General features: G+C 42.9%; 1 protein-coding gene across 5 annotated transcripts in view; it reads left to right on the forward strand.

The window, feature by feature from the left end:
* ULK4 (unc-51 like kinase 4) overlaps nt 1–13,239 on the forward strand; it is a 597,001-nt gene that overhangs the window by 210,089 nt on the left and 373,673 nt on the right. The gene's annotated exons all lie outside the window — the stretch shown is intronic.

Below are 13,239 nucleotides of genomic sequence, written 5' to 3' on the forward strand. Positions count from 1 at the left end.
ACCGGGTAATCCTCTCTCTAGAAAGACCTGGAGTATACACATGTATGCTGGGCTCCTACGTGTTCTTGGTGTGAAATAACCGCGCACAAGTGCTGCCCCCTTCTGCTGCCCCCCTCTGGCAGGGTGAACCCAGGACACCTGCTGTGTCCCTCTTGATTGACTTTCGCGGGACTTTGTGCATCAGTGTCCTTCCCGGCCCTACTTCCGTCCTACTTCTTGCCTGATTATTGATTGTGTAACCCACAGCACAGAGCCGTAGGGCTGGCTTCTCAGCCGTGACACATGGAAACGAACAGTTCTTGGTGGCACGGGCGTCCTGTGCCCTGGAGGATGTTAGACCAGTTCCCGTCCTCCACCCACCAGATGCTGGTAGCGCCCCCTCTGTCTCCCCTCAGGTGTGACCACTGAAAATGTCTCTCCACGCTGGTTTGTGTACGGTGAGTGGCAAAGGTGCCCCACTTGAGAACCTCTGCCGTGGGGCGATCCTTAGGAAAGCTGAAGGCCGACCTCAGAGGAGAGAAGGGGGTCTTCCTTGCTTTCCTTTTTTTTTTTTTTTTGCAGAAAGCCTCCACCTGCCACAGAGAGAGGGGCCAGGGGAGAGAGGAAGAGGGGAACCAAGGCTGGATGACCAGGACAAGGGCAGGTTCTGCAGGGTGGTGTCTGTTGTTGACAGTGCCGTGGAGCAGAGTTGTGGTCCCAGCCTTCACTTTTTTTAAGATTTATTTATTTATTTGAAAGTTAGTGTTACACAGAGAGAGAAGGAGAGGTGGGGGGGAGGGAGTCTTCCATCCGCTGGTTCACTCCCCAATTGGCTACAATGGCCGGACCTCAGCTGATCTGAAGCCAGGAGCCAGGAGCTTCTTCTGGGTCTCCCACGTGGGTGCAGGGGCCCAAGAACTTGGACCATCTTCCACTACTTTTGCAGGCCATAGCAGAGAGCTGGATCGGAAGTAGAGCAGCCAGGACATGGACTGGTGCCCATATGGGAAGCCAGCACTGCAAGTGGCCCATATGGGATGCCAGCACTGCAGGCAGCGGCTTAACCCACTACACCACAGTGCCAGCCCCCCAAGCCTTCACTCTTGAACCCTCCCTGGTCCCCCCAGCCTCCACCCCAGCCCTGACACAGGAACCCAGAACCAGTGACTGCTTTGGGATCGGAAATGATGTGTGCATTTAGGGCATAATCCAGCAAAAGTTTTTTTTTTCTTTTTTTGGTTTGTTTAAGACTGATTGATTTATTGAGAAAACAGGGAGCAGAAGAGAGAGCAAGAGATTTCTATCCACTTCCAAAAGGTTGCAACTGCCAGGGCTGGACCAGGCTGAAGGGAGGAGCCTGGAACCCCATCTGGGTCTCAGACGTGTGTGGCAGGGGCCCAAGCCCTTGGGCCATCCTCTGCTGCTTTCCCAGGCGCATTAGCAGGGAGCTGGATTGGAAGTGGAGCAGCTGGGACTTAAGCTGGCATTTAAATGTGATGCTGGCATTTCAGATGGCCGCTTAACCTGCTGCACCACAGCATTGGCCCCTAGCAAAGGTTTTGATCTCCAAATGTTCTTCAGATTTCCAGTGACTAAACCAATAGGCAGGCTTTCAGACAGGAGTCTCTCCTGAGATGGGAAGTGTCTGTCACAGGAATGAATCAAAAAGCTGAATTGAGAATTTGCATGGGGGAAATTGGGAGATAAAGAAACCATTACTTTTTGGACACCTTCAGTATTCACATAGATGCCACTGTGGGGTTCGGATCTGGATCTCTTTGCTCGCGTTGGTTTTCTCCAGCCTCTTCTCGCCTCCACCTCCCACCCCTCCCGTGCTCCCACCCTCCTCCCTTTGTGACGCTGCACCTTCATGTCAAAAAGTGTTTTCCTTGGTTTTCATGAGGTCTAGGAATTGGCTTATCTCTGATTTGGGTTTGCTTTACAGTGTGCAACGCATGGTTTAGAATGCCAGACAGTTTACATCTTGCTTTCTTAATTAGGAAATATTAAAATCAGGTGCAAACCATTTAATTCTGGAGTTTTAGTGGCTGGCTAACATTAGAGCATTTGTTGAATAGTCCTGGGCAGAATATCTGACTCACCACATGTTATAGAGTTAAGGTAGCAACACCGTGACACCCCATTCTTAGAGATGACAAACGCTGTGTCTCATGTTCAAGGGTTTTCTCATAGTCCCTTTATGGAGATCCTTATTTCTTTTCTAGTTAGCTTTAAATTGTTTGTATTAAATTGTTACGCTCTTATTTAAACTTTATGAAATGTCTTCTTAGAGTTTCGGGGGTGGATGTTGTGGTGCAGTGGGTTGAGCCACCCCTTGAGATACCCGCATCTCATGCGAGAGTGCCAATGATGAGGCTGCACCTCTGCTTCTGATCCTGCTTCCTGCTAGTTAACCCGGGAGGCAGCAGATGGTGGCACGAATGCTTGGGCTCCTGCCACCCACTGGGAGACCTGGTTGGAGTTCCTGGCTTGGGCTTGTCCCATCCTGGCTGCTGCAGGCATTTGGGGAGTGAATCAGTACATAGAAAATTTCTCTATTTCCCCTTCTAACTCTCCTTCTTCCTTCCCCTCTTTCAACTACATAAATATACATTAAACGCAAATAATTTTTAGATGAGGTCCATGTACGTTGCATGTACTTTTCAGTAGGTGCACAGAGGATAAAGCAGTCATCCTGGACAATTAGCTCTTCTGTTTCTTCTATCACAGACTGTCCTTGCCCTACTGCTGTGTGGAACACAAGAATCCATGACCCTCACTCGTGTGCAGTGGGTACCCACTATCAGATCTTCCCCAAGATCTCCTTCCCCTTTCACGAGTTATTGACATGACGCACACATGCACAGGCACACGCACACACAAACTTCCACGTATGACATGAAACATAGTGTTTTTCCTGCTATGTCTGGTTTATTTCACTTAACAGTGAAATCCAGTTCCTTCTGTTTTGTGGGAAATTATTTATTTGAAGGATTTCATTCTTTAATGGTTGAGTAGTATTTCCTTGCGTGTGTGTGTGTGTGTGTGTGTAACTTTTTTTTTTTATTCATTCGCCCATTGTTGGGCATCTAGATTGATACCTATTATGAATAGTTCTGCAGTAAACATGGGAGTGTAGTTACGTCTTTCGTATGCTGGTTTCATTCCCTTTGGCTATATTCGGGAAACTGGGATAGCTGAGTCATCTGGTAGATCTAATTTAAGCCTTTTGAAGCGACTCCATGCTGTTCTCTATAATGGCTCTACTAATTTGCATTCTCACAAATGTGTTAGAATTCCCTTTTCTCTACACTTTGCTGGTGTTTGCTTTTTTTTTTTTATAATAGCTATTGTAACTGGAGTGAGATGATAATTCATTAATTTTTATTTGCATTTATCTGCGAATGTTAGTGTTATAACTAATGTTATTAAGCATTTTCTTCAGTGGTTTGCAAAAGAAGAAACACAAATGGTCAACAGTAAAATTTTATTAACACTTTAACACACATATGCTTCAGCGATAGTGATGGTAGGGCAACAGTGATGTTACATCAAAGTTTCAAGAATTCTTGTATCTGAATTTTGAATATTGACTTGTTTGAGAGGCACAGAGAGAGAGAGAGAGTGAGCATGAGTGTCCTCAGCCATTGACTTGCTCTCCAAATGTACATAACGGCTAGGGGTTGGGCCACAGCAGAAATGTGGAGCCATGAACTCCATTCAGGTTCCCAGATTCGGTCACAGGAACCCAGTTATTTGAGTTACCTTTCCTGCCTCCCAGGTCTGTATCAGCAGGAAGCTGAAATGGGGAACAGGAGGCAGACAGTTGAACCCAGATGCTCTGCTGTGGGATATGGAGGTCTTGACTGCCCAGCAGAATGTACACCCCTGTAGCTGAAATTTTAAGGCCTGTTTAGATATATTTGGCTTTTTGTATTAGAGAAAGTTTATTAAAGATGATCTAGAAATGCTATAGTTTTGACTGTGACTTTCCAGTGTTCTTTGTCTTATTTTTGTTCTAAGAGGAAGATGATGGAGCTGGTACTGCAGCGTGGTAGGATAAGCCTCTGCCTGTGGCACCAGCATCCCATGTGGGCACTGGTTCGTGTCCTGGCTGCTCCACTTGAGATCCAGCTCCCTGCTAATGTGCCTGGAAAAGCAGTGTGAGATGGCCCAGGTGCTTGGGCCCCTGAAGCAATGTGGGAGACCATGAAGAAGCTCCTGGCTTTAGATCAGCCCAATTCTGGCCATTGCAGCCATTTGGGAAATGAATCAGCAGATGGAAGACACCCCTCTTCCCTCTCCCTCCCTCCCTCCTTCCCTTCCTGCTACTCTCTCTGTCTTCCTCTCCCTCCCTTCTCCCTCTCCCTCTCCCTCTCTCCCTCTCTACCTCCCCCCTTCCTGTCTGTAACTCTGACCCTCAAATAAATTTAAGAAAAAGGGAAGTACTAGGACCGTGGGAAATATAAAATTCAGTGAGTTTTCCTTAAAATGTTCTTGGGATCTGATTTAAAAGTTTAAACCAAGGCACAAGTCAGGGCTATTTTATTCACATTGAGTTAACATTGAATTACCGTTGTGTGTGATGATTGAACATTTGTTGATTGCCCTGGTTACTGTGTTGTAACTACTATGCTAGGCACAGAGGAAAGGTGGAAGTGCCCCTATGAAACCTACAGTTTAATCCAGAGATGCTTAGGATAGAGCATAAGAAGCATGCAGGGAAATGCATGATACTATCAGGTGACAATTAGTGGCACTCAGAAAAAAGGGATGAACATCTAGGTATATAGCAGTGATTTTTGTAGACGACATTGTGTTGTCACTAAGGAACATTTGGGCAGAGACCTGGTAAGCCCAGGGAGAGAGCTTCCTAGACAGAGGGAGTAGCAAGTGCAGAAACCAGAAGCAGGGTCACGATGTGGTTGGAGTAGAGCAGCCTTTTGGGAGTTGAGGGTGAGCAGATAGCGTCGGGAACAGGAAAGCACCAGATCGGGCTCTTGGCCATGGTCATGAATTTGGATATTACTCTGACTACTGATCACTGATAGCTGAGTGGCCCCATTCCTATACCACAAATAGTTTTAATATAGTTTTATAGATAGGAATACTATTTTTTTTTCAACAACTATCAATTTTGTATTGCGTTTCATGTTTCTGGTGATCCATTGAGCTCAGCAAGGCGGTTCGTGTGGTTTGTCAGGTGATGCCCAGGGCTGGAATCATCTGGAGGCTTTGGGGTCCTCCCTCCCCACCTGTGTATCATCCCTTTAGAAAGGGGATCTTATGGTGGTCTGACTTCTTTCGTGTTAGCCCAGGACTCTAAAGAACACGTCATGGATAGTGTAAACATTTTGTTGTTATTCAATCTTCCAATTCATGAACGTGGAAGATTTTTCCTTTTTTTGTGTGTGTGTCTTGTGTTTTGTTTGCTAATGTTGTGTGATTTTCATTGTAGAGATTTCACACCATTGGTTGATTTTATTCCAAGTTAGTTAAATGTTTCGTAGGTATTGTGAATGGGACTGATCTTAAAAGTTCTTTCTCAGTCATGGCAGTGTTTGTGTATACAAACTCTATTGATTGTTGTGTTTATTTTATATCCCTCAACTATGCCAAGCTCTTCTGAGTTCGCATAGTATTTTAGTGGAGTCTTTTCGTTCCTCTGTGTGTAGGATCATATCCTCTGTGAACAGGGATAACTTGACTTCCTCCTTTCCGACTTGTATCCATTTGATTTCTTTTTCTTGTCTAATGGCTCTGGCTCAAACTTTCAGAACTATATTGTATAGTAATGGTGAGAGTGGGAATCTTTCTCTCGTTTAGGATCTTACTAGAAATGCTTCTACTTTTCCTCATTCAACATGATGCTGATTGTGGATTTGTCATATCTTGCCTTGATGGTGTTGATGTATGTTCCTTTTTTTAAAAAAAAAAAAAGATTTACTTATTTGAAAGTTAGAGTTACACTCAGGGAGATGAGAGGCAGAGAGGCAGAGAGAGAGAGAGAGAGAGAGAGAGAGAGAGACGGAGAGGGAGGGAGGGAGGGAGGGAGGGAGAGAGAGACAGGTCTTCCATTCACTGGTTCACTCCCCAGATGGCTGCAACGGGCAGAGCTGCGCCTATCTGAAGCCAGGAGCTTCCTCTGGGTCTCTCATGTAGGTACAGGGGCCCAAGGACCTGAGCCATCTTCCACTGCTTTGCCAGGCCATGGCAGAGAGCTTTGGCAGAGAGATTGGAAGTGGAGCAGCTGGGACTTAAACCAGTGCACAAATGGAATTCCGGCACTTCAGGAAGCAGCTTCACCCACTATGCTACAGCGCTGGCCCCTATATGTTCCATCTATAACCAGCAAACTGTTTTTTCTTTTTTATCATGAAAGGATGTTGTATTTTATCAAATGCTTTCTCTGCATCTGTTGAGATAATCATATAGTTTTTATTCTTTAATTTGTTAATGTTATTACATTATCAATTTTACATTTATAATTTACATTATAAAATATCACATTTGTTAATTTGTGTATGTTGAACCATCCCTGCATCCCACAGATAAATCCTACTTGATCCAGGTATATGATCTTTCTGATGTGTTGTTGGATTCGATTAGCTAGTATTTTGTTGAAGTTTTTTATATGTATTTTCATCAGGAATACTAGCCTATACTCTTTCATTGTTGAATCTTTTTCTGGTTTTGGAATTAAGGTGATGCTGGTCTCATAGAAGGAGTTTGGGAGGAGTCCCTTCCTTTCAGTTGTTTTAATAGTGTAAGAAGGGCCGGCGCCGTGGCTCAGTAGGCTAATCCTATGTATGTAATAGCATACAGCTGTTTGTAATAATTCCAGAGGATTCTTTTTTATTTCTGTAGTATCTGTTAGGTTTCTTTCTCAATTTTGATTTTATTAATTTGGATCTTCCCCAACCTCTTTTTGTTCATTGGGCCAATGGTTTATCAATTTGATTTTTTGAAACAATCAGCTGTTAACTTCATTGATGTTTAAGATTTTCTAAATTTGTTTTGTTTCTTCTTTAATTTGTATTTCTTTGCTCCTAATTTTGAATTTACTTTTTTCTTGTTTTTTTCCTAGAGCCTTGAGATGCATTGTTAGATAGTTTATTAGATGCTTTTCCAATTTCTTGATACAGGCACTAATCACTTTAAACTTTTATCACTGCTCTTGCTGTATTCCTTAAGTTTTGATATGTTGTATTGTCATGTTCATTTGTTTTTGGGATATTTTTCTTTTTCGTTTAGGAAAACTACTTGAAATTCAGAGTTACATTTAGGGAGGGAGGAATAGAGAGAGGTTGATTGATTCATTAATTGATTGATTTTTTTGCATATGCTGCTCTACTTCCCAAATGGCTGCAATGGCCAGGGCTGAACCAGATGGAAGTCAGGAGTCAGGAGCTTCATCCAGGTTGTCAGCGTGAGAGGCAGGGGCCCAAGCGCTAGGACTATCTTCTCCTTTTTCTAGAATATCAGCAAGAAGCTGGATGAGAAGCAGAGCAGCCGGCATATATCCACTGTGCCACAGGGCAGGCCCCTTGATTTCTTCTGTGTCCCACTGTTCATAAAGGAGCTTGTTGTTCAGTTTCCATGTGTTTACACGTTTTCTAGTGTTTCTTAGGTTGTTACTTTCCAGCTTCATTCCATTGTGGTTAAAAAAACGATACATGGTGTGATTTCAGTTTTTTGGAGTTTATTGAGGGTTGTTTTATGGCCTAGCATGTGGTCTGTCCTAGACATTGTTCTATGCACTGATGAATTGAATGTTACTTGCAGCTGTGGGATGAAATGTTCTGTAGGTATTAGGTCCATTTGATCAATAATATAGATTAACTGTGTTGTTTCTTTGATATTTTTGTCTAGTTGATCTGTCCATTGATGAAAGTGATATGTTGAAATTCCCCATTATTGTTTTAGAGCTTGTGTTTTTTAGATCCATTAACATGTGCTTTAAATAGCTGGGTGCCCTAGCATTGCACACATATACATTTACTATATAGTCAAATCTTCCTGTAAAAATTGATAACTTATTACATAATGCCTTTCTTTGTCTCTTTTAACAATTTTTGTCTTTTTTAAAGATTTATTTATTTGAAAGGCAGAGTTACAGAGAGGCAGAGAGAGAGAGAGAGATAGAGAGAAATATGTCTTTGACCCAATGGTTCACTCTCCAAATGGCTTCAATGGCAGGAGCTGGGCTGATCCAAAGCCAGGAGCCAGGAGCTTCTTCCACGTCTCCCACATGGGTGCGAGGGCCCAAGGACTTGGACCATCTTCTACTGCTTTCCCAGGCCGTAGCAGAGAGCTGGATCAACAGTGGAGCAGCTGGGACTTGAACCGACACTCGTATGGGATGCTGGCACTACAGGTGGTAGTTTACCCACTATGCCACATTGCTGGCCCCCAGTTTTTGTTTTAAAGTCTGTTTTGTCTCATATTTGGATGGCTACTCCAGCTCATTTTTTTATTTCTGTTTGCATGGAATATCTCCCTCCATCCTTTCACTTTGAGTCGGTGTATCTTTGGTGGTAAGGTGTTTCTTGTAGGCAGCAAATAGATGGGTCTTGTTTTTAATCCATTCAGCTAGTCTGCATCTTTTAAGTGGAGAATTTAGACCATTTACATTCAAAGTTATCATTGATAAGTAATGACGTAGTCCTGCCTTTTTTCCCACAAATATTCTTATTTTTTGGTTTTTTATTTCTTTTACTGGGAAATTTTCTGCCTTTACATTCCTTCAAGATGCTATCTTTGTCCTCAGTTATCTTTTAAATCTGGCCAAACAGTGACAAATTGTTTCAGTTTCTGTTTGTTTTGGAGGGTCTTTCTTTCACCTTCATTTATCAATGAGAGCTTCACTGGGCACAGTATTCTGGTTGGCAGTGATTTTCTTTCAGGACTTGGTCTGTGTGTCTCCATTCTTCACCTAGCCTGTAAGGTTTCTGATGAGAAATCTGTCAATCTAATTAGAGTTCCTTTTTAAAGGTAATTTGGCATTTCTCTCTTGAACATTTTAGGATGTTTTCTCTTTGAAAGTTGAATTATATAATGTGTTGTGGTGAAGATCTTTTTTGATCCTATCAGGTGTTCTCTGCACTTCCTATACCCGGATGTCCATACTTTTGCCAAATTAGGGAAATTCTTTGCTATTATTTCACTGAATAAGTCTTCTAAGCCATTCTGTTTCTCTCATTCCTTCAGGAACTCCTAAGACACATTGCTTTGGTAGTTGGATGGTATCCCATGGATCTCGAACACTGTTTTTGATTTTTCTAATTTTTCTTCATTTAAAATTGTTTTTCTTTGGGATATTTCCAAAATTTGTCTTTTAGCTCAAGTATTCTTTGTTCTGCCTCCCTGAGTCTGTGGTTAAGGCTTTTCACTGCACCTTCTTACCTGACCTATTGAATTCTTCATTTCTAACATTCCAATTTGATTTTTCGTTACTATCTCTGCCTCCTGGCGGAATTTCTTAGCCATGTCATGCACAGATTTTGTAACTCATGCATTTGCTTCTCTGTGCTTGTGAGGAATATTATGATCATCCTTTTGAATTCCTTTTCAGGCATTTGTCAATCTCCTAGTCTTTGCAGTCTAATATTAAACAGTTGTTGTGTTTCTTTTGGGGATCATATTGTTTTTTGTGTTCATGATTCTTGTGTCTCTACATTTGTTGTTTTGCATCTGGGTAAACACTTGTTGATGTCTCCTCTGAATACATTGTTCTTTGAAATGTACCTCTATGTCTTAATGAAATGCCTGTTCCTTCAGCAGATATCCAGAGATATGTACTGGATTGGGCCAGGGAATCTATCCTTTTTTAAAAAGGAAGTAGATTTAAATCTTTTTTCTATGTAGATAGGCAGTCCTATGAAAATATTTATTTATTTCAAAGAGTAGTATGGACACACACACACACACATACACACATACACAGACATTCCATCTACTATTTCACTCTTGACTCCCCAAAAGCCCACAGCATCCAAGAGCCACAAATTCCATCCGCGTCTCTCACGTGGGTGTCCAAACTCAGAACTGCATTAGCTGGAACTGGAACTGGCTCTCTGTTAGTGGCTGTAGACATTGCCAGCAGTGGATTAACATGCTGCACCACAACACCTGTCCCCTGAATTTATCTTTAAATTTCACTTTCCCACTGGTTTTTCAGTGCCCTTTATCTCCTTCAGCAGTTTAGATCACATGTATGTTAAACTCTGTGTTTCTTATCAGCTTTCTGTATATTCCATTTCTCTGCTTATTTGAATCATTTCATTCGTTCTGTTTCTGTCATCTATTGTGTCCATTTGACTGTCAGATACAGTCGTTGCATGTGTTTGCTATTTTTCATTTGTGGAAGTTCCGTTGCTGGAAATTCTGCTTATGTTTTTATTTTTAATCTATATGGCTTTTTATAGATCTTGTGGATATTTTTCACTGTGTGATTTACTCATTCACATTTGTAAAATGGTTATTGTGCAGTAGGACTGATAATTCTAATATGAGAAGACTGCAAAAGTGTTTTAAAATTGCTTTTGGTGTTGGTTACATCTTGTTTGCATATGCCCAGGTCATCTCGTTCATGGAGGTCTGATGGTTGTTGACTTTTGGCTGTCATTGTCCTTGAAATGCACTGTGAGCAGTTCCTCAAATCCACTATGGGTGATTGTGCTCCTTCTTGCTGCAAGGAACACTTGCCAAGCAGCTGAGGGCTCTGCCAGATGGGACCGGTGCTTCAGACCGAGGTCATCTTTACCCAGCGTTCAGATCCCTGGGAATACAGACCTGATGCCAGGGCAGGCATCTCATTTTTTTAAGAAAATTATTCGTTTATTTACTCGAAAGGCAGAGTGACCCAGGGAGGTGAACTGAGAGAGGAGGGATGGAGATGGTTCTGTCTGCTGGTTTACTTCCCGAATACTTGGAACAGCAGGGCAGGCCAGGCTGCAGCCAGGAAGCAGGAGCTCTGTCCAGGTCTCCCACATGGGTGGCACAGGCCCCAGTACTTGGCTTGTCTTCTGCTGCTCTCCTAGGTGCATTAGCAGGGAGATGGATGGGAAGTGGAGCAGGGCTCGGCTTCTCATTCTGACACGGGATGCCGGTGTTGTAAGTGGCAGCTTAAAGAGCTGTGCCACAACGCTGGCTCCTGTCTTCTGGGTTTTCAACATGCACATATGTGTGGAAGGACTGAAGCCCAGGTCTGTTTTTCTTTCCTGTGAGAGTGCAGTCCTCTGTCTGCAGGTACCCTGCTCAGTAGGAAGAGACTCATAAAACTGCATATGGTGGATGGTGCTGGGCCCAGTGTCTGTCTTGGAGCTCTTGGGTTTGCATCCACCGCAAATGCCTCTTGGCAACAATCAGACCCTCTGTCTGATCGCCCCAGCTCTCTGCTTAACACTTGAGTTGAGAGGTTGGTCTGCAAGCTCCCCTGCTGTGTTTTCAGGGCATAAATATTTCTATTGTTGTGGCTGTTTGTATTTTATGCAGCAGTTCTGATGTGTCCAGCAAGAGTCAGCCCAAGTAACCACCCCCAACATAACTACAGGTCCTGTTTCTCACGGTCGTCTCCGTGGCAATGAATTCTAAGCCTTCAATTGAGATATTACTTGCTGGGATGTTGCTTATTGATTCTTTTGCCTAATGAACAATAACCTCATGGCTAATTTATTAAGATCCAGTGTTTACAATTATCTATATCGCGTTTAAATGGAAACTTAATTAGTTTGTTTTCTAATCATGAAACACAAGTGTACTAATTACTGGACTATAGCTCGATTATGATAGAGAATGTATCATTGCAACCTACTAGCTTGATAAAAATATTTTTCAGTCTACAACTCATGGGAAATCTTCTAATTACTTCTTCTTGAGCATGACTAGAATACATGAAGGTGGAGATCCAGGCCCCTGGGGAGCATAGCATTGTTAGAAATGTAGCACACTCCACATTCAAGGCTCCTGATCAATACTTTATTCTATGGAAGTGGCTAAATGCATTTAATTCTTGCTAAGCACAAGCGCTTAACTCAGATTCTTCCCAGAGTTTTTAGACCATTTAATACTTCAGAGCCAGAATTTGCCAGTCTGGCCTACATAGCAGACAGAAAACCACAATGATTGGGTCCAGAGAATTTGTTCCCATTCATGTAGTTTCAAAAAGCACTATTAATAGCGAAGGGAGACATTAAGGTGATTTCTTTATTGGAAATTTCAGGCAGTAAAACACGTAATGTGCCTACAATTTACTGTCATTTCTTTAACTTGAAAAAAATAAGCTAAACCGTAACATTTTAAAATGAAACTCCGTCCTTTATGTAAAATGTAAAACTAAATCCCAGAGGCTAATATTGAGTAATCTGGCTTTAATTCAGCCTAACACTGGTGTGAATACTAAGTGCTGGTGCGGCTGTGTAGCACGTGGAGCTCTCAGGAACTCCTAGTGGGAGTGTAAATCGGACACGAGTTCTAGAAGACTGCCTGGCAGTGGCCAGGGAGGCTGAGCCACATGTCCACACTATCATGATTCTCAGGACTCCGCAGTTTCACTTCTAAATATATATTCCATAGAAATGTGGTTGTGCCCCAAAATACACACTGAGAATGCTCCTTGCTTCCTCCTGGAAGCCATCCTAACTCTCATCAGCAGTTGATGGATAAATACATGGTGATGCCATCATTGAACAGAACACCATATAGCAAAGAAGAGGGGCTGTAGTTACTCTTGTGTGTGGTTTTTTTTTTTTAAGATTTATTTTATTTATTTGAAAGACAGAGTTACAGAGAGAGGTAGAGACAGAGAGACAGGGCTTCCATCTGCTGGTTCACTCCCCAGACGGCTGAAATGGCTGGAGCTGTGCATGTCCAAAGCCAGAAGCCAGGAGCTCCTTCCAGGTCTCCCACGTGGGTGCAGGGGCCCAAGGACTTGGGCCATCTTCCGCTGCTCTCCCAGGCCACAGCAGAGAGCTGGATCGGAAAAGGAGCAGCCAGGACTCAAACTGGCGCCCATGTGGGATGCCGGCGCTTCAGTCCAGGGTGTTAACAGCGCCATAGCGTCGGCCCCTGCAGTTAGTCTTAAAACAACATGGATGGATCTCAGAGGTTTAATACTTAACTAAGGTTAACAAGTACAAAATACCATGACCCCATCTGCATGCAGTTTTAAAACCAGCCGAAGTTTCTCTATTACCAGTGAGGGCTATGGCTACTCTTGGATGGTAACCAGTGAGGTGGTTAATATGGCCTTGTATTAAC

The sequence above is a fragment of the Lepus europaeus genome, chromosome 9, assembly GCF_033115175.1.
Source record: "Lepus europaeus isolate LE1 chromosome 9, mLepTim1.pri, whole genome shotgun sequence".
Classification (NCBI taxonomy): domain Eukaryota; kingdom Metazoa; phylum Chordata; class Mammalia; order Lagomorpha; family Leporidae; genus Lepus; species Lepus europaeus.